General features: G+C 38.7%; 1 protein-coding gene, 1 long non-coding RNA gene and 1 other non-coding gene across 3 annotated transcripts in view; 2 read left to right on the top strand and 1 right to left on the bottom strand.

Moving 5' to 3' along the window:
- The window catches only part of LOC126866639 (uncharacterized), a 59,514-nt gene that overhangs the window by 6,374 nt on the left and 31,031 nt on the right, over positions 1 to 22,109 (top strand). The gene's annotated exons all lie outside the window — the stretch shown is intronic.
- Positions 1,256 to 1,327, top strand: Trnat-cgu (transfer RNA threonine (anticodon CGU)). The gene has a single exon. It is a non-coding gene; the product is annotated as a tRNA-Thr (tRNA).
- LOC126866665 (uncharacterized) lies at positions 2,549 to 21,968 on the bottom strand. The gene is made up of 2 exons (XR_007689994.1): positions 7,309 to 21,968; positions 2,549 to 6,972 (listed from the first exon to the last, which is right to left on the bottom strand). It is a non-coding gene; the product is annotated as an uncharacterized LOC126866665 (long non-coding RNA).

Genomic DNA, 22,109 nt, shown 5'->3' with positions numbered 1-22,109 from the left:
TGCACGTGTCCTTTGAGGAAGGGATCTCGGTGGCGTTCATTGTGATCGACGCGCAAAACGGGAAGCGACAATTGACATCTGTCTTGCGTTATGCAGGATTTCTGGGTCGAACTATTTTTGAAACGGCGTATGACAGGGTTGCCTTGCGTGCATGCTCGCCCTGGCATAAACATGTTTCCTGCCGATGCAGGCTACGCTAAATAGAAATAGATAATGTATTCGGTCCGTTCTCCACGAGACGCGTATTATTGGATCGTGCGTGAGTCTCGAAATAACGCTTTTTTTCTATTTCGAAAAACTTTCCGACGCCGGAAATATCGGGAACGCGAAGCGTATGGAGTTGCATCCATTGTTTCTAATTTTAAGCTTGTTTTTCGTGAATGAAACGAAGGGAAAACCGAGAGAAGCGAATGAACATTAGGTTGCAACGTACGTAGGTAATCTCGCTCAGAAGTTCGAAGCATGTTAGGATTTCAATTGCGCTACGAAAAATATCCTAAATACGCAGTATATTAAAAACGACGAAATAAAAATTGTACAGTAACGAGACACGAAACAGTTATCAGTCGGTGAACGGTCGGGTGTTAACAAATAGAAACTCGAGCAGCTCGAGCGTAATCAAAACGAACGTAACTTCACTGATTCCATTATCACGAGGCGCAATATGCAGGTTATTTTTGTTCAGGAGCCACGTTAATCTCGCAGAAGCGGTGCCGATGACTTTTAATCGCGTGCTTCATAGCCGCCAAACTGCGTCTGTTATTTCTGAAGCGTGCACTCGCGCGATTTCGGTAATTAATGTGTACTTAGGTTGATATTGCTATGATGTGCAATTACTCGTTACGTAAATTGTTATATCATTCTAGCGATATTTAAATTCTTGTGTAACATGCTCATAACATCGCTCATAACACACATTCGCACACCATTGTATTTATTACGGCATCTACGAACTAATTAATTAATTTCAAGTACATTAATTTTTATATAATTTAGTAATACTTTCACATGAGAAAGTTTTTTGTTACATACATACATCATAATGCTTAATATACGATATAAATGATGGAGACCAGTCTCTTGAGCTGAGATAAGTAGTTACAATTAATATAAATTTGATAGTTTATAATGTAAAAATGTTTTTATTTCCTTTTTCTTTTGTATTTATAGCTTTATCATTGTAATATAAATTATAACGTTATCATAGAGAAAATCAAATCCTGATAAATTTCATGGGAAGAGTGAAAAAGAGCGAGCCTCTTTAGCTCAGTGGCAGAGCACTGGTCTCGTAAACCAGGGGTCGTGAGTTCAAACCTCACAGGAGGCAAATTTTTTTTGCATTTATTACATTTGATTCCTATTTTAATTGTAAAGAAATTATTAAACGTTGTCAAGATCTTATAGCTTTAATAAAAATTAGCTGGAATTCGTTTATAGGAACAAATTTATATCGAGCTTTTATAGTACAAATTATGAATCAAATGTAATTTCAAACGCGTATTCTTATAATGAGTATATATGCAATCACTTGTTTTTATTCAAAGTAAATTCTGTGTCAAAGAAGAAATAGTTAAAAATTGTAACAGTTAAACCCTAATATTTGAACTAATAAGAGGAACTGGGCAGGATAACAATTTAGTGAACCTCTTTTATCGAAACTACTCGATTATACGAACTGTCTTGTTCACCGACCTGTCCAGATGAACTAGACTCTCTTGTATAAAATAATTAACACGTAAAAAACGAGAATTAAGCGAACTATCCTAATACATTTTATTCTTAACTGAAAGTGGTGCTTAACTGAGGCTCGTGCCAAACACCACCTATCGAATCGAAAAGCAAATTAATGTAAATGTAAGGAGAGATTCGTTGGATCATCGTCAATTATTATAGGAAATCGGCCTGGAAACGGCGATTCAAAATTCAGCTTGCGTGTTGGAGGCTGCGAATGCGTCCCACGTAGAAGCTGCGCATTCTCGATATTCAAGAGTCACACCGACCAGAAGAGACGGTACTGTTTCCGTAAAATGTCTGTAAAGCGGAGAACCAGAGGTCGCTCGCGTATAATACCGAGCGAGATACTCCTGGACTTCTGGCTGTTTCAGAGGGGGGTTAGGGATCGTGACGTGCCATGGATGGGAGACGTTTTTCCCCTCGTTTTCACGAGGAATACCGCCGAGCCGCGAGGCGAACGAACGGAATCTTAATTCTCGGCGTTAGACGCTCGATCGGCAAGGATCTGGTTCCTTAATGAAATCCCGGTCGGGCTCGAAAAAGCGTAAAAAACTGTGATATTACGTCGAGCAGACTTTCAACCACGGCCACGATCCTCGTCTTCTTACATCATCGCTTTCGTTTTCTACTCGCATTGGGTAGAATCGTAAAGTGATTTAAATGATGTTCTCGCAAGAACTCGACGCTCCAAGGAGTTTACGTCTAGTCATATTAGGTATATATTATAATTTTCAATATTCAATATAAATAATACGAAGGCCAATAGTTATAAATGATATTATCAGTTTGGTAATTTATGATACAAAAATGTTCATTTATTAGTATTTCTTTTTATTAATCTCTATTTTATTTCATGTATTTAGTCATCTATAACAAATATATTATTTGTTAGTTTATATGAACGAAAGAGACAACGAATATGTTACAAATTCAGGAATATTCTCTAATCCCAGTATCGGCTGATAAGTTGTTACGGCACTGGCGCATTCAAACCGGTTTTACTCGATCACGAGACTTGAGGCGATCGTTTGCGACGTGGGCGAGGTAATGGTCCGTTCAGTTGAAAATCGAAATCTCTCTGCGATAGATTCGCGTACCTATAAAATGAAAAATGAAATCTTCCAACTAATGTTACTGACGTTTCGTGATTTTTCTAATTGTACATACTTTTCAAAATCGTTACAGACAAAAAGAGACAGAGATAGACAGAGAGGGGGGGGGGGGGGGAGAGTAAAACTACCTATCTTAAGAATTTTAAAAATATTAAGAGAAGATTCTCCATACGTATACATCCAAATGATGAACATATTCAAACAACCGATGAGCCCAGCGGCGGCAAACGGAAGCGGATGGCAGACGGAACGAAACGTCACGGACGATAGCAAAAAATTACAAAATTACTTTATCCCGAATTCGTGAGGGCTCCTTAATTTTTCACTAACTTCCGCCGCGACGGAAAAAGTTGAAATTATGCCGACTACGTAGGGGTACATAGGCACGTTTAAGCGGATAGATACATACATATATATACAAGTATATACGGTGGCGCGTCGAAGCGTGAGGGGCATACGATTCGCTTGCTCGCTGGCTCGTTGGTTCGCGGACGAGCGGTTACTCGCGTTGCGGGTATTCGCCGCGCATTCCCGCCGCTAGTATTCTAGTATTCTGTGCCGTGCTCGGGGCACCCTCGGAACTACGGGCCTACGTGACCGGCATTGCCAGCAACGCTCTTTCGAGAAAGGCGCCTTCCAATCCACGAATTGCAAAATATTCCACAATTACGGAACTCGCCGCGCGACGTACGTGGCGTTCCTTCGCTACGCGACCAATCGACATCGATTCCATCGACTGTTTCTTCCAGGGGTGAATAAAACGTGTGCCTTAACCCCTTAAGATACGATTCCTTTTCGACCTAACCGCTCAAAAATGCATAATTTTCATTTAAACGAAATTGTTTCTTGACCTATACGTCTTTTCAATTAATTAAAATAATATATAATATAACCTAACAAATACGCGATGAATTTCAACTAAATATCCTCGGTTTTATTCCGTTGAGCTTATGAAACAGCCGGCTCGTCCACTGATCTCGAAAAATGGAATATCCAAGCGGTATCATCTAAGCTTCGAAAAGATGCTCGCTGTCTGATGGCCCAGATTCGTAAGTTATATTCAAGAGGGAAATTAAGCAAGTCTTACTCCAGTGAATCGAATCCCGTTACCGCGTATAATTCCGTAACGGTTCAGAACTGAACGGGTAATTGCAAGTGAATAACGCCAGAGGCGTTAGCTCGAGCGTGCGCATCCGAAAGCATTCTGAAAATATCGGGAAATGAACACGATGAAGAAAACATAAGTAATGCCGCATTCGCATTAAAGGTGCGCTTAAAACAAACGAGTAGGAACATAGAGCAAGAACACGTCGTTCGTGCTCGTTTAGTATAAACGGCAGGTAAATGGCGTAATCTGTTAAGTACAAGTATAAGTACATAATTGTGCACTTAGTGCAATCCAATCATAAGATTGATATCCTTATTATCAACGTTGCGGCAGAAAAACATTTTTCTACGTTTAATTTCCTACTCTTTACCACAAGTGGAATGAAAATGTTCTGCTAAATCGAGACTGAAACGAGAAATATATCTGCATCGATCAAGTTCCATATTTATCTCTAATAAATAGCTGACACTTCATGAAATCTATATTCATCAAATCTATAATTCAAAAAGTGTTTAAAATTACATATCGCAATCATTCTGAGATCTCATTACAGATACGCTTAAGATGTTTCCCTGCAAGTAATTTTCATCCACTTCCAATTATTACTTTTTTATTTATATTAATCGATATTGCTGTAAGAACTGTTGTTTTTATCAATATCTACTATATATAGTTGCCTGAGATAAGATCAGATGCGAAAGTTAAATTAAAAGAACACGCTTCGTTTGTAGTATGTTTCATATAATTCCAATAGTTTGAAAGTATCCAAATACTCATGCATCCTAATGTACCTGCGATGTACTTGAGTCCAACGCTAGCGACGACGTACCTACACGTGTATCGGTTTATCATCGCACGACCGAGCTAGACGAGATCGAGGCTACGTCACGTGTTCGCACACAACGAAGCAAGACGAGGTAGCACCTAAATAAGTAACTATACATACATATACTTTACGGCTATCTTTCTATCGGAACGGTCGCTCATGCGCGCTCAGCGCATGGTATGTATCGCAATACGCGGCGATAAACCGCTTATCTCGCCGGCTACGACGACACAACGTTGGTCCATAATACGAGGGGTGTGACGGGGTACATATCGGTATCGACATGCGAGGGCAACGTGACTCTCTAGCAGCGATCGATACAAAAGTTTCGTTTACAGTTTACGTGTTGCACGCCGCGTCACTTTCCGCTTTTTCTTCGTCGATTCGTAATCGCGTCGCAGTTGCGCCCCGTTCACACCTGCGCGATCTTTGCACGCGCTTCTCACTGGGCGCGTGCATCGACACACGTGTATGCATCGACGTTTTATGGTATATTTAACACTGCCCTGTCTCCAGAGGTCTGTGCGACCCAAAATAAAAATTATATCGCGATAGATTTAAATTTTCTGCGCGCATCGACTTTATGGTATATTTAACCTCGTTCTGTTCTCCTCGTGTTTTTAATCCTGCTACGTTCTTTTGGTCATTCTCAACCCAATTACATTTTTCTAACCTTAAAAAGTATCTTCGCGCGGTTTCAACAAAACATAGAAAAGGTCAGTGGTACGTACGATATTTTGTTTTAATTTTATGTTGAACATCTTGAAACATTTGATAAGATGGCAGCGAGATTGATTGTTGTCTCGATAGTGTTAACGGTAAAGTGGTCATTGGCAACGAAAGGATTAAATTTTTGTTTGTAGTCTCGTTTACTTACGTATCGTTCGAAGATGGTAAACTCTTTTATAATTTGTATAATAGAATTAAATGAGAAGTCTTCCGGTAGTAGAGCTTTGAATATTAGTCGAGTGCTCAAGTACTCTAGTAATATTGTTGTTTTTTTATTTTTATTTTTTCATACGAATAAATATGGTAGATAAGACAAATTCTAGTGTCGATAGTTGTATATAGTTGAAAGCAGCGCGGGCGTATTACAGAAAATAATAATTCGTACGACCTTGCGTTTCATCGCTGTCGAATTAATTTTCGATGAATTATGATGCAACTTTGTTGTAACTAAATGTAATTTTACGTTCATTTATGTTTTATCGGACTACTAGTAATTTGCTAATTCCTACAAATTTATCGCTATCGCTTGGATTTATTTACTATTTTCTTGTTTCCTTTTTTGCTTTGGTACTATGTTAAAAGCTATTTTTGGCATTCAAATCATTTTCGGTGAGTTTGTTGAATATGAAATTTAAATTTTGGGACAAAATTAAAACGAGTCTCAATTCTAAATACTAAATACATAAATCTAGATTTGTGCAAAAATCTAGATGAGTTTTGCAAATACATTTGCCTTCATACGAGTCCAAAGTACATTTTATACTCACGTTACACGTATCAACAACTAACAAGAAAGATTTTAAATCCATTTTAAACCGATTTTGTGGCTTTGCGGTGAAAATATAATCGTAAAAATACGCGACCAACTGGAATGTTATTCCAACTACGTAGAGGAGATTCATAGCAGCAAAAATGAGCGGAGTTTATTAACAATCGAACATTTGCAGTTGAACAACCTCTATAGCCTCCGATTCCATGTTCTGACGTACAGTAATCTGTATCTATATCGGCTATACATAAACGTACAACCCACGACGAGTCAATAAACGTATATCATTGACACAAACATAAATCATAGATAAGCTTTGGAAATTTCCTACGACTAGAAATATAATTCTTTGATACATGTTAGCTATCAGCGTAAAGAAAGAACGGATACATAGTATCAGATATAGGCGTAACGATGACAAATTAGTAAATCGTTATATTTCATTCATCACGTCGATCTTTCGTTTCTTCTCCTTCATTATTCTTACTCAAAAAACCGATGAATATTTCAAATAGATAAAATCCGTGCGTTCCCTTTTTTATTTTTTCGTCTCCATTAGATGTAAAGTTGCAACCAAAAGGAAACGTACATTGTCACTTAAAAATTCACGACCCTTCGTTTCAAACGTATATACAGTAACGTATAAAAGTTTCTGGTTGGGCAGATCTTTCGCCTTACACTTCGAAAGCGATATCTGAAAGAATTTTGGTACGTTTTAATCAGGAAAGCCTGTAAAATATAAATTGAAACGAAAAACCCTAATATCGAATAACTTAATTTAAATCAATTTTGATGGTATCCCACTGGGGGTAGCCATCCACGTGTTATATTATTATACCACTAAGCTATAATATTTTACCAAATGTCCTACTGGACACATTGTAAAACGTAAATAAATAAAAAAAAAAAATCAATTTCAAATTGCTATGCTCCCGTATGATTCGACAAGTTGAAGTCCGCGATCGAATCTCATCGTGTAAAATTAATCGTGGAAAATTGATCGCGTAAAACAAGAGAAAAGTCAAATTACCATCGTTTCTGAAACTCGACCGCGAAACTTTCGATCGTCGGTGTACACGCTTCCGGGCGCAGATTACGATGAACGATGGTTTGAGAGTCTCGAGGTGACATAAATATTTATCTGGCAGAGGAAAAGTTGCATTTTCGCGCGACACTGGCGACACCGGCGACCACTCATTGGCCTGTGTCACCCTTCTGATAAACTACCGTACTGCCATTGTGTCAGGACGGTACACGCGAAATGGCACTGTCGCGTGTGTGTACGAATAACTTTTCTCCTTGTAATAACAGCTGTTAAAGCCGGCGTACTGCTGAAACGGAGAAACCATCGCGTCACGATTATTTTCCCTTTCGAGCGAAACGAGTTTCGCGCGCATTTCGCCGAGGGAGGTATTACAGGTCGAGCTTTTTATTCGCAAAAACAAAGCTAAAGCGACTTACGAAAGAATTCCAACGTTTACTACGGAAAATTTGTATAAACATACGACGTGTGTTATGAATGAATTGACATGTGAATTCGATAAGGTTCGATAATACAAACGCAATAGCGTATTTTGTACGATTAACTAAAATATAAATATTATAAATCGTACTTGCGAAAAACTATGGTTTTGTAACTTTACGTAAGATCAGATAAATATACGAGAATTTTGAAGTCGAATTGTAAGAAACACGATATGGAAAATTTCGCAACATTTTCTTTATCGAAAGATTCGAAAAGAAAGAAAAAAAATCCCAAGCTGTGTAACTTTCCTTGCCTCGATGTTTTTAACAGATCGGTGTCAGAATATCATCAAAGGCGATTTCTTTTTTCTTTCGCTTCTTTATTATAATCGCCGATAGTCGTGTCTCGTTAGAACGCCGACGAAATTTCAACAAAAATCCGTATAAATGCACGTAATATGTCGGTACAAAAATTCCGTGCCAAGTGTTGGAATAGTTTCATGAAACGCTGCAGTTATCGTATAATCAACAACAACGTATATAATAATTTCTTACATAGCAACGATTACACATCACGGCGTTTTACGTGTTTCTTTGTTCATATGTATAAATATACGGATAGTTGAAAAATATATACAAAAGACTGATAATTTTAGGGAAGGCTATCGGTGTACGTCGTCTGACAACAAATCATACTTGTTCGACCGCTTCGCGGAGAGACGCGTTCACATTATAACGCGCCAACTACAGTCGTAAATTCTCGTTACGATACGATGATCGACGCCACGAACCAGCCGATCCTCTATTTCGGTTAAGATAATAGGAGTGCTTGAACAATTATAACACTGAGTTAGCAGATTAAATATTCTCTTTCCAACAGCTTTGAAGAATATAAGTGATGCGTGTAGAAGTGTTTTCAGCGAAGAGGTTAGAGCAAGTTGAGATATATATTCTGTGACGGCCATATTTTACGAAACTAGTGATGGGTGCTGTCCGCCCCCCACCAATCGACCAAGCGACCGCTCACGGGTAGAGGTGGCCGCCGAATATTGTACGTGGGAAAAGTTGCTTTTCGCATGTTTTGCCTTAATGAGTAATAACTCTAAAGAACGTTTCGACTTGGAAGATGTTTGTAGCAATTAAAGGCCTTGACAGAAGGGTAAAAGTTAAATTTTATTACGGTTCCTTAAGGTTATTAAGGGTCCGAGTTGATGTATTTGTACAGATTGTACGAGGATGGACTATAGTTTATGGTAAGGTTAAGGGACGTAACAACACTCGTGGAGAAAAAAAAAGGTGAAGTAATAAACTCGTGAAAAAAATATTTTTCAAACATCGCCAACCGTCACTCGACTTTGCAAAATTTGCGCAAGTGGCATTGGAGGAATAGCTGGCAGCGATTGATTCGAAGGCAGCTGTGATTTGAAACGATAAAATCTTGTTTGCTGTAATCTCTTCCTGCTTTTTCCATCGGCACGTCTAATCGAACGTTCTCGCAGCTGTTACTTTTGACCGTTATCGTTTCGTGTGTGCGTGTGTGCGTGTTTATTATCGCTGAAATTTTTCAATCGATCGACATTTTCGGTGGACACGAAACCAGGTTCATTTAACGATTACAAGTGGTTTTCAACAGCAATGTTAAACGAATATTTTATCTCTCGATACATTTATAGGGGAATTATGGATGAAATGTCGTCAACTTGAAAAAAATCGATGGCTAAACTTTAAACTTTTTTTTGAACTTTTAACATTATAGTAGAAGAAGATTTTTCATAAATAGCGGAGTTTTTAAATCGTCTATAATGTTTATAAACTTAACATCTCACCTTTGCAATACTTATTATCGTAATAGAAATGAAATAGTTAATTTATTAATTATTACGAATCTTAATTGTATTTCCCTTTCTTTTGTATTGTGTTTCATTATTAACTTAATATTCGGAGAAATATAGAACATTGAAGAAGATATCGTAGTATCGTTTATATAAATTCGTTGTAAACATTATCGTCGCAATTTTAAAATACCTCTTCATAAAAATAAGTTTCCTTAACTTAATAATAAAGAATAACAGTCTATTAATAAAGGATCTTGGTATAGTATAAAAGAATATCATTGTCTGTGTGGATCGTTTGGAAATTCATTATAAGTGATTGATTTTGTTCCTGAAATTAAATGGAATAAAATTAAAAAATAACGACGCCAATTCGTAGTTAGTTCTTTTTTTAAATATTAAGGTATTGAGATTATTTTTATCTTCTATTAATAAAAGTGCCCTTCTTTTATTGCTGATGTTGTACATGAACTACGTAACACGGTCTTGAAATAATTTTCGTTAAAAATACATTCTTTAAACAATTTCTTCGTTTTTTCTGTATATAATTTACAACCTTCTCTTTTACACGTTACAAACGAGTTTCTTTGTTCTCGCTTTATGTAACAGTTCGTTTTTCCAAATCAAGGCATCTTCTAATAAAACGACAACGCAATTGCGTGGAGAAAGCATCGAGGTTCATAATAGAATTAAATACAAACAAGTACACAAGGGGTGATAAAAATACCTGTTAACTAAAATTATTCAGGCAAGACCACAAATTACTATATTTGCTCCTTTAGGAAAATTATTTCAAACATTTGATCATATTCAAGGCTGTTTCGACGTGACGTATTTTATAAAATCGATAAATCTGTCTAGAAATGTATAATAAGAATTGTCGCATAATGGGGAAGGTGAGAGCAGAGTTCCGTTTGAAGGATTCAAAATAAATTTTCAATTTATCTTAAAAGATTTCAATTTGGAAGAATTCCATTGATATCCTGTAACCTATTTTTGAAATCGTACACGCAATTAACAAGATGAAATTACATCCTCGGTGTTATTTATATTAAACAGCGTAACTGTAACATATTTTTATTTCATAACATAAAACAAAAATCCTTGAGCAATTAAAACGACAATTATTTCATCGTATCGTTGTTTCTTATTTTTATTCCGCATAAAGTTTGTCTAAGCTTCATGCAATTATTGCATGCATGATATTAAAAGCCAAATTATTTGTTATATTATTTGGAATAGTTAAATTGCTTGAAAATGATCTGCGTATAATTATCTTGATACAAAATGAAATTAAATTAAGCGTGAATTACTTTTCAAGTAAAAATAGCAAATTAATTGAATGATCACTGATTACTTCAAGCTCTTATCTTTTTACCTGCATTCGATAGGAAACTTGCTCGAGACCGATATACACGTTAAGTATTTGCGGTTTAACAATATCATGGTCGATCTCGCGATCGACGAATATTGATCGACGATGTTTGTAGTCGCTGGAAATCCGGTGACGTCTGCCGTAAAAAAGAAGCGTTTAATAAAATTACCATAAAACGTTAGGTTAATAAGTATGTATATCTACACACGAGGCCCGGCTCGTACCAAGTGAGAAATGACGACGTAGAAAGAATGCATAATCGCATCACGTTTTTGCTATTCCACTCTTACACGTGACTGCACATAGTTTCTTGTCCGCGCGACTGCGTACACCAAAGATGCATACTACGTGTGCACTGCACACGACACGTGTCTATGGAAAAAAGAAGAAAAAAAAAAAAAGAAGGAAGAAAGAAGAAAAGATCCGCTCGTTATACCCCTTCGCTTGACGAGAACGCCTCGAAGGACGTTCGAATCTCACTGTTTACCGCCGACAGATGTGAAACAGCGTTTCCTGTTTTACTGCCCATTAAAACGTCTTAGAAAATCGGTGTATTTCATTGAGTTTCACGTTCGAACTAAGAAAGGAACGCTGTTCGATCGATGATGAAGTATACGAAAATTCTAGGCGATTTCAAATTTTTTTAACTGGCGCTATACGTAGTTTAAATGTAAGATCGTTAACTTACTTTTCGGGGCGACTGTACACCCATAGAATCATGGAAATCATGACGCTATTAAAAAGTAATCTAGTACCTACTCTAAATAATTCACACAAAAGGTAAATAGCTACTAACACATGCAGAATTAAATATTCGTATTTTATCGCATAAAAACTATTTACTATGATCGTCTAACTTGGCATGTTGTCAATATTAAAACTCTCGCGTTGCTCCATTTTTCATCATTCGTTGCGTAAGTGAAAAATCTTACGAATCAACGGTCTTGAAATCCAAAGAAATTTTTATAGATATACCCTATCATTTGAAGAATTAACAACACGCTTCTTCGTTTTACATATCATCCCTGACATTTACCGTCATTTAAATTTTAAAGAGCCGAGGAAAAACACGTTATGGCTTCAAGGTACCATTTATAGAATAACATCAGTTACAGAGGCAACCTGCAAAATCGCGATGTTGCTCTAACGACGGGCGTTAGTTCTAGCTGGTAACCCACATTTATGAGATAGACCGCTTTTATAACGCTTTCTCGAGTAGAGACACCCATCTGCTCGGGCACCTGACTCGATTCACCTGCCACAGGTATGCACGTAGGTACTCTCCGCCTGACGTCGTCAGGTGTTTCTTCTCCGAGCGGCTTTAACAGCGCGCCGTGTATCGAAACAAAGAGAGGAGGGTGCAAACCGAACTAACGTTCTCTTCGTTTCCTTTTTTCTTTTTCTCGTTTCGACGGCTATCTGATGAAGATCCAGCCGCGGATAATCGGTCCGTTGACTATTGAAATTTCGCGTCGGGGCCGCTTCCTCGGCCCGCTAATAAGAAAATGATCGAGTTCCATGGCGGATCGTTCTTTGTACAGCTGTGCACTGCACGCCCCAAGTTCGACGTCTGTGGAAGTTACACGTGGTATACGTCCGGGGATATGGTGTTTTCGAAACAGTCAAAGTGTGATTGATGGAGCGGTTGTAAAGGTACATTGTATTATTTTTATATTCGGTTGGTCGATTAAAATTGGCTGTACGACGTAGGAAGAATGCAGTCTTTTAACCTCAATTAGTAACGTTAGGTCGTAGTCGTCGGTCGTACGTTAGGTTAAGTTACTTCGTTTTAGAATACGTACTATTTCTGTTTAATTTGCGTTTTTATGTATTTATTTATTTGTTATTTTTACTTATTTATTCTTTTTTATTCTATTTTATTATTATTCTACATAAATATATGTATATGCAATAAAATTTAATTTTTAATTTCTTTTGAACTACGTGCACGATATGCGAGCAAACAATTGCAACAACTTAATAAAATAAAGACATCAACGCGAAGAACGTATATAAATATAAAGCATTTCGTGAACATCCTGGCATTCGGCCTGCTGCTAACTCATTCCTTTCCGCAAGAAGTATGAGTATGACCGTGTCATTGTGGAACGCTTTCTCACGAGCCCTGACAAAAGAACACGTAAACGCATACACAGCGTTCCATCCAAGTTCACAAGTCCGACAAGTACATTTTCTCTTCGGAGGATACGCGAGGCTGCACAACGTGTATTACACGGAAATTAAGAATATTCATTTTTCACACGTCGACTTTTTTCTTCGTACGTACGTTAATCAACGTGCCGGCATAAAAGATGGAATCGCAATACGTTTCGCATTGCCGAGAAAACAAAATGCGGCCTGTATTGGTCGTACACCCTTTTTCCGTCGTGGCGAGATTTATATGGTTTTGTCGTGCAACGATAAACTCGTCTAATCTTGCGCAACCATAAAGTAATAGCCACCTGTAACAGTATCAGCCACGAGAGAAGAGTTAAAGGGTTAAGGATTAGAAGCAGAGACGCAGAAGCAAAACGATGTACGAGTACATATATTCGTGCGCTAAAGCATTTAGCCAAGAGATCGCGTGTAATACTTGCGACACACGCGAGTGCAGCATAGGACACGCGACATCGCGTTCCGGTCGTTTCATTTCGCTTCGTTCCGTTTCGTTCTGTTCCGTTCGCCCCACCTCGCGGCGTGCGTGTGCATCGATGTCACGCCATCACGCCATTAACCGTCCGGTGCAATATGCGCTCAGACTCAGACCATCGTCTCCTTCGTGGCATTGCCCCGCCATGCCATCGCCTTTGCGATAGCTATTACATACCCTGGTCGAAAGGAACAGACTGAGTTACGAGGCCAATGTGAACCAAGAATGCACAGAAATCAACCCAATCTTTTTCATGGCTTTGTCGCCAATCGCGCTTAAATTTCGATGAAACACGAGGGTTATAATAAAAAAAGTAATGGAAATATTTCTCAGTTGAGTCGTCAATGGATGAATTCCTATCGTTCCATAAATGGTGCTGTAAATTTCATGGTAAAGGAAAGCCATGTGTATACGCTATGTATATAACAGGTGTGTGACCTGGCTGATCTAACCTATCTTAAAAACGAAACCGCGAGCCGTGTGGCATTAACGCGCACTGCGCGTACCCAGAATACGATGTGATATTGACCGAGGCAGCAACTGTAGCGTGGCGAAGCACACTGCACGTCGAATCGCGTAGCACGAGCAAGAGACAGAGAGAAAGAAAAAGATAGAAACTATAGCATAAAGTAGCACGTCCCGCTGGATGACCGCGAGAATCGCCCGCCAAGCTGAAGTTCGTACACATGCGAGGTGTGTGTGCATCAGTGACGAAAGAGAACGAGAGAAAAGCGCGTAAAATGCAGGACCAAGTTGCTACATAGTAGGGTTAACTCGGTCCGGTTCCGTGGTTCGAGCATGGTATTGAAAATGGGTGGAAGCGAGAATGAAACGCGAGAAAGAAAAGCGAGAAGGAGCGAGCGAGTGAGGGAGGGCGGAACGGCTCGGAAGAGAGATAGGGTTTGCACGGAAAGGAAGAAAACTGGGGGAAGAAAGAAAGAGACAGTCGCAGGCCAGGGGGATGGGAAGGAGTTTGCACGCGGCGCGGAACCGGTTATGCTTCGTCAAGAGGTTAGGTAGACGAAGATAGGGGGGTAAAGGGAGAAAGCAGCTAACCAACGACTGCATACGACGATGTCACCGCGTGTGTATTCTGCATGCAGCCCGCTGCATACAGCTAACAGCAAATCCATCGACGCTGCGGCTCTCTGGTGCGCGCGCGCGCGCCAGAGTTCGCTCGTTTTGTATCCCCACGTAACTACTCCCCCCTGGTCCCCTTCCCACGGTCGGTTACTCCTGTGCAACTTGCAGCATGACGTCACGCTCGTGTACGAGAAAACGAGATGAGCAACGCTGCGTAGGAAGCCTCGACGAAGGCGTACGAGAGACGAGCGGAGAGATGCTGCGCAGTCGGAACAGCAAGGTGCCTGACACAAGGCAATTTTTCCCCTCGCTCTCCTCCCTCTCCTTACCCCTTCCCCGCCACCTTTTTCGTTCGCGTCCTCAACACGTTTACTCCCACTTCTCTCCTCCCTCTTTGTTCGGCTTTCTGGGTTATTTCTCTCATTCCCTCTGCCTGTTTACAAACACGCGTAAACTCGGCCGAATACATGACATCATCGCGCAATCTCGTGATGCCGACGAAAGGACGACGCGACGATGGAAAGACGACAACTGGTCTCCCCGTTCCCTTGGCGGCTCTTGCTTGCTGCTGCTGCTGCTGCTGCCGCTGGCTGATCGATCTAAAAGCGACCCGCTGCTACTTTCATTTTCTCACGTTTCGCGTGTCTTCGACTCGAATCGATACCATGCTAGTTAGTCTAGCTTATCGCTTTGAAAAGTAAAATTCTGGCACATAAACCGAAGGTAAAATACATAATGTAACGATAGGAATAGCAAAGCGTAAATATTCGACATTAGTCAATATCACGTTCGTAGCAAATGGATCGGATGAATAATAAAATATTCGCGAGAGAATTGAATAAACCACCGCGTGTTGTGTCACGAGGAATAGTGTAACGCATAACGTAATGTAGAGTAACACCATTATCATCCTGCTCATCTCTACAGTTTGGTCTCGTGTCACGTACCGTCCGTGACTAGTAACAAGTAGACGAGCTATCGTGACGTCATCGTTATCAGTAGGGTACTGAATTAGGTCGTATATCGCGCGCATATCCTCTTCCCTTGGTCCATTTCGAACGGTAAACACAGCACAGGGGGTTGATTTAAAGGATCGCTCGTATTTCTGACGATTCTTTGTCACGCGATCCGTTGATAAAAAAAAGATATCGAACGTATGTTTTTTATATTGTATTGTCTTTTGTTTAGAAATTTACATTTCGAATGTAACATAAGAAAATTGTACTGATATAAAAATGTTTAAATCTTTGAAAAGTATATAATCGTAGTTCTATAAAAGTTGAATACATTCATTTTCTTATTGTTTCTTGAAGATATACTGCTCCAAGAACACTAATTTACGAAAATAACAAAAAGACATAATACACATTTAAACAGAATAATAATAATAATTAAACGACAGTTGTACATTTTATAGATATATTATATACTATACAAACTAAATCTCGAGAAATTGGCATGGCATTAGAATATCAACTTAATTTCATACATTGTACTAATTTACAGAACGTTTCTTTCAACTATTTATTTCGAAATGAAATGACTACAAAGCTATAATAGCCAGAGCGAGTAAACAACATGTACATACCACGATATTGTACGCGACGTTTAACCGTTTGAACTACCAATGAGGTCAAGGACACGGGCGAAGTCGATCTATGATATAACATTATCTCCTGAATGCGTCTAATACATACTATAAAGAGCAAGCCTGAAAGTGCATTCACAAAAATTCCAACATTTCACCTGAAAAGGTACATGAACCTCGACAGAAATAACCTAACGCAACCTCGGGTCAATATCGCAACGGACCCTTGAAGAACAGAGTGTTTTTAAGGTGGATAGTAGCGAGTGTGGCGCTGTTCAGGCAAAAGGTTAGTAGAGAAGCGCCGGATTGATTTTCTCTGGCCAGCGTACACTGTGACGTGACAGAATGATATTATCCACTCTGAGCAACGTGCTGCTCTTTACGATCGAACCCGCACTAAAGGTACTCCTTCCATTATGAACTACGACGAAAGTTTCCCCTTGATCTAGCGTACGTTTCTCGAATCGGTCGAACGGATTGAGAAACATGGAAAATTCATACGTTCGAGTATTATACGTAAAAGTTTTTATTGTCGACGTCGAAGGTTTAAGAAACAAGTAAGAACTTTATTCGAATCTACGTAGAGGCGAAAGAGGCTTTGAATTTCCGGCACATGGAGCGGCTTGACAACGTCGCATGATCTTTCGCAATGTTGCCAGCGCCTCGAGTGACGTCACAAGACATACGACTCCCGAACGAGTACGTAAAGCAGCTCGCCGGCAAAGCCAAACTTACGCTCGGAAAAGTACAACGCTCTCTTTGTTACTCGATAGGAATAATCGGAGATCGCATCTACCCGCTTCGTTTGCACTTATTGTTAGTGAAATGCAGAAACTACGTCCTCCACGCTCTGTGCCTGTATTCGCTTCGATAAAACCGTAGCTTCCAGAAAAATCTCCACGAATAGCGTCGTAATTCACGAACCGATAATTATAGGTTATAATACGCTTCTTGAATTTAAGATCCGTTAAAGTCTTTAGTAAATGTATTCAGAGTGATTTAAGAAAGTATTTGAACAATCTTAGAAACTTTTTATGTACATATCGTACAAAGCATTTTGAAATCTCATTAGCACTGTAACGAGACGCGAAGATTATCGCGTAGAAATTCTAACATATTTATTGAAAGAGCATACACTTCGTAAAGATCGTCAGGATATTTGAACAATCAACATATTCGTTATATGTATTAATAAGTCACAATATTTAACGAGATGAATTGCACGTTCAAGATTACTATTTATGCCGTATACCAATTCTTCATTAAATGCATGTTTGTAACAAATGTTTTGTAATCTCTATATACATTTTCGAACTGGTTTCATATGCATATAATGCATATAATATATTCATAAAAAGATTCTGTGGTAGGTGTCTGAATATATTCGCGAGCATTTGTAAATCATTCTAAAAATCTTTATTATTTGTTATAAATGTTTTTTACGTTTTATTACAAATTACAATATTACTTCTGGGGATCTTTTAACGATGATTTCTTGATGAATTTCAAGAGTTTCGTGGGAAATAATAGACGAGGAATATTATGTACATGATTACGCCTCACGGTATCGACGATTCGTGATGTTTTCCCGCGCAAGAAAAGAGAAGGTTAGCTCGTCGCGTTTTTGCGCGTTACCAACAGCGTAACAAACCACACCGTTAAGGAATCTTTAAATTCCGTTACGTAATGGTTCTGCAGCGATAACCCTATGACACGTACCAGGTGTGTCCGGATATTTATTCTCGACTTATATCATCAAATATTAAGTATTTAAGAAATTACGACCCTCCCTGTTAAAATTCTCGTTTGCACTGCTCGGCTCTTGTATCATCGGTGATAATCTATGAATGATACCAAGTGTTTTGCAAGATTGTAAACATAACATTCATTCACGTGACCAGCCGCCTATTGAAAAAATCTTCCGCTCGAAGTAGATTATCGAGGATACAGATACCGCAAACTCTAGTAATGCGCGATATGTAAAATCATTTTTATTAGCAAGTATACTTTTTGAACGTTTATCTTTCTGTCCTATACATATGTTACAAGTTCGTATATATGAATAGAAATTTTATCTCATAAACTAACTTTACCTATTTGACTCGCAAAGATATTCGAACGCGTGCTATAGAAAATATTCATGGATGTTTTATGTGCGTTTTGCGAAACTTTTTGAAACATCGCTGACACTGTAACGAGGCCATCGTTATTACATTATATCAAAATATGAAATCAATCAGAATTTAGAGATTACGACACATTCCTTGCAAACATATTCTTAATAAAAATCTAATACATAGGATAAACAGTGTCAACGTATAAATAGCGCTAAATATAGTTCCACTAAATATCGTTACGTACCAACATGATCGATAATTGACTATTCAAATATTTCGATGATCTTTGCGGAGTGTATGTTTACGATAAATGCCTCGTAACATTTATATACATTTCCTTGTTATATATCATTTCAATTTCTACTAAAATAACGATGATTGTCGTATCCCATTAAATAGCTGAATGAAATGAAATTGTAAAATATTTCGTATTACACGCATAATATATTCACTGGAAGTTTGCATAAGTGTTCAAATATTATCGTGAGTCATCGTACATGTTTTTCAGTAATCTCGCAGTATTACATAACGTTCGATGGTAACAAGAGACGCATCTATCCGATCGTACATCCACATAATTGCATTTCACTGCGCTCGTGACGCTGTGCAGACAAATTAGAAATTAAAGCATATTAAAGAAGGCGTCATCGAGCCAGACACGTCTACCGCGTGTCTCGGCGAAGCGGAAATAATTTTGCAGCGCGTCGCGCTAGATAAAGTCGCCCTATCAGTCGCCCCTATGAAATATGGTAGCCTAGTGCGGCTGATACTTGTCGCTATTATACACACGATATTTTTGTAAGTGTGCGTACCATCAATATGCAACGTGCCATGCAAAATTGTCGCACGAGCATACTCGGGAAAGTAATTATGTAAATCTTTCGCTGACACAGAACGTGCAAGGGTTAATGGATAAAATCGTATCATCGAGTAGACTGACAAAGTTATTTGTCCCTTGTCTGTAAATAGATATTCGACGCGTTTCATGTGTTTCGAGAGATTAACGGTGAACTATTGCAGCCTTGCACATGGCCGTGTTATCGACAAACTGGTCGTATTAAAATTACCAATTGGCTAAATTTGCGGCCGGTTGTTTGACACACTTGCACGGATGCTTATACAAAGCATCCGGATACTTTAGTCGATTTTATAGTAACCGTATGTGAATTTTAGCAAAACGTACAAATTAATATCAAATAGGATAATCGGTTGACTCATAATCTACCATATTTATACGTACAATTTCATTTGTTTTATTATCAAAATTGTTGTTACGTAGGAGAATTTATTAGTGCTGATAGCTCGTAACTCGCGACTCGTTAAATTTCGCTGATAATATTGGTTCGACCGTGCCGATCGAGTTGCAATAGTAGAAACTAATATACCTTCGAACGAAACTATGCGGTCATTCATTTTTTCTCCGTTTCAGCTCGCACGAATTGTATAACGTTGCCGGTAAAATTTTTTCTCTGACTGCATCGCTGCATCTAAGCTTTGCGTTACGAAGTCATGTCGTACTATGATGTCAGAGTGATGTCATTTCTTTGTAGATACTCGATATTTGTACATTGTGTAAAACTTTGCGGCGAATATTATAAATAATTTACAATTGCGTTTCTTTTTTTAAACTCGTCGCAACGGAATAAATATGCATCTGCGCGCATGCATAATCATGCCGCTTGTATTCCTTGTATCGTGTTAAAAACGATAGGAACACTTTTTAGAATAGTCGAAGCAAGCTAATGAAAACGCCTATGTATAAACAGCCCGGTGTTCGTTAGTTAGAAATTTGGAGAATTTTCACCAGTGTCTGGTTATTTTTGACTTATGCGCACACGTGAAACGTTACTTCCACAGATTACGTGATTTTTTATCGCGTTTTAACAGCGCAAGATATAAAATCGATTTCACCATCGCGTACGATGTTACAGATGACGAAAAGATACATACTATCGCGAGTGATACGGTAATCACATAATTTAATATTTCGATAAGGTGATACTATCTTATCGTGGCTTTCTTTTTTCTTTTCTTTTATCGTTTTTCAAGGGGATTAATTTTTCTATTTAAGTTGCCAAGGTATTACAAAATACGGCATAATATCTCTACTATCGGTACGATCAATAAAATTAAAAGTGGTGAGAAAGAGTTCAACGACATGGATTTATCAGTGGTGATCTGTAGAGGATAATCTGAGGTTTCATCACGCGCAGTTCGTCGCGCTGTAACGACAGCAACGCAGTCAATAACCAAACTATCTACTCTAGATGCCAAGCCTCCTGTGACCGTTATCTCGTATTCCCTTATCGCGAAAAGCCCGATAAAATGGCACGCCATTATGCGATCATTGGATTCGTATTATGGTATGAATAGCCATTGTTTATATCGTTTGGCTTAAGTAATTTCGTTTAATTGCATCTGAACATTGCAGTTCATACGCTTCGTCAACGAATCAAAATCGTTGATCAACAACGATTATGATAAAGAAGATAAAATTGGTGAATGGCGGCGTTAAGATTGCCACGAAAAAAAAACGAGAGAATCGTGTCTACGATATCTCGTACAATTGCTTTCGAACGGAATCTTTTAAATCGTCAGTTTGTTATGTAAAAGATTAGCAAGGCGATTGTAAAATAAAAGTGAAAAGTTATCGGTTGAATAGGTTTGAAAATTAGTTTGCGAAATATCCTATAAATATACTGTTTAGTATAAATCAAAATATATAATGCATAAATTAATATGGAAAATGTAACACAGTTCGATCGTTTGCATAATGCAAAAGGAAAGCAAACTGAGAAGATTAACGTAATTGGAATCTGCAGCGACAACTTGTCGAGAATGAAAAAGGCGTGTTTTTAAATTCTAATTATTACGTAACGGTAGGTATAACGTAATGCTAATTATGTTATAAATATATAGCCGACTGCTTAGAACTGTATACACACTAGAGTCAGTTGTGAGGTAGTAACTAGCATTGCTATACGTGTTTGTGCGTTATACTGTCTCAGTTAAGTACATTAACAAACATCGAGCACAATTAGAGCGTAATCGGATTTTAGATTCCAGTTCATATTCTGTTAATTAAACCAACAAGGACGATATACGGTTGTATTTCTTAGTAGGCACCATTTTACCAGGCGAACTAAAAATCCAGATACCACATGCAGATTAGAATGGGTGGAGCCCTTTTCAATTTTTCTACGTGCACGTACATGTACATACGTGCGTATATATGTATATATGTATATATATATATATATATGTATAATACAGCAAAAGATCGCGTCCCGAACTCGAATTAAAAACAGTAACAAAAGTAACCTGCAGGAGGCATCCAGCCGGCTGAATAATCGTCGGTTTAATCCGCCAATAAATTATAAGATCCCATCCATATTCAGTAAAATCGAAGAGTAGTTCGTTAACAGCATTTTCTCGAGTGTAAAGTGGACCTCTCGTTGCGAAGAGTGGGTACGGAGCGCGAGTGCGCGCGCGTGTTATCGTCATCTTTTTTTCCTCGGTTCTCTCTTCCCTCTCTGTCTCACTTACTCTATGTTCGCATTCGAGTCCCGGTCGCTGACTACGTGTCCCCTAGGGCAGGCAGCCGGTACGCATGCGCAGCTTCGCGATTATGACGTCATGCACCATGACGCCACAACGCCCGATTGGCGGAGCGCGTCGTAGCCGCCGTTGTGTCGTCGTCGTCGCGTTGTCGGACAGAGGTG

The sequence above is a fragment of the Bombus huntii genome, chromosome 6 (genome assembly GCF_024542735.1).
Source record: "Bombus huntii isolate Logan2020A chromosome 6, iyBomHunt1.1, whole genome shotgun sequence".
Lineage (NCBI taxonomy): Eukaryota > Metazoa > Arthropoda > Insecta > Hymenoptera > Apidae > Bombus > Bombus huntii.
This window is presented reverse-complemented; position numbering and strand designations above follow the sequence as displayed.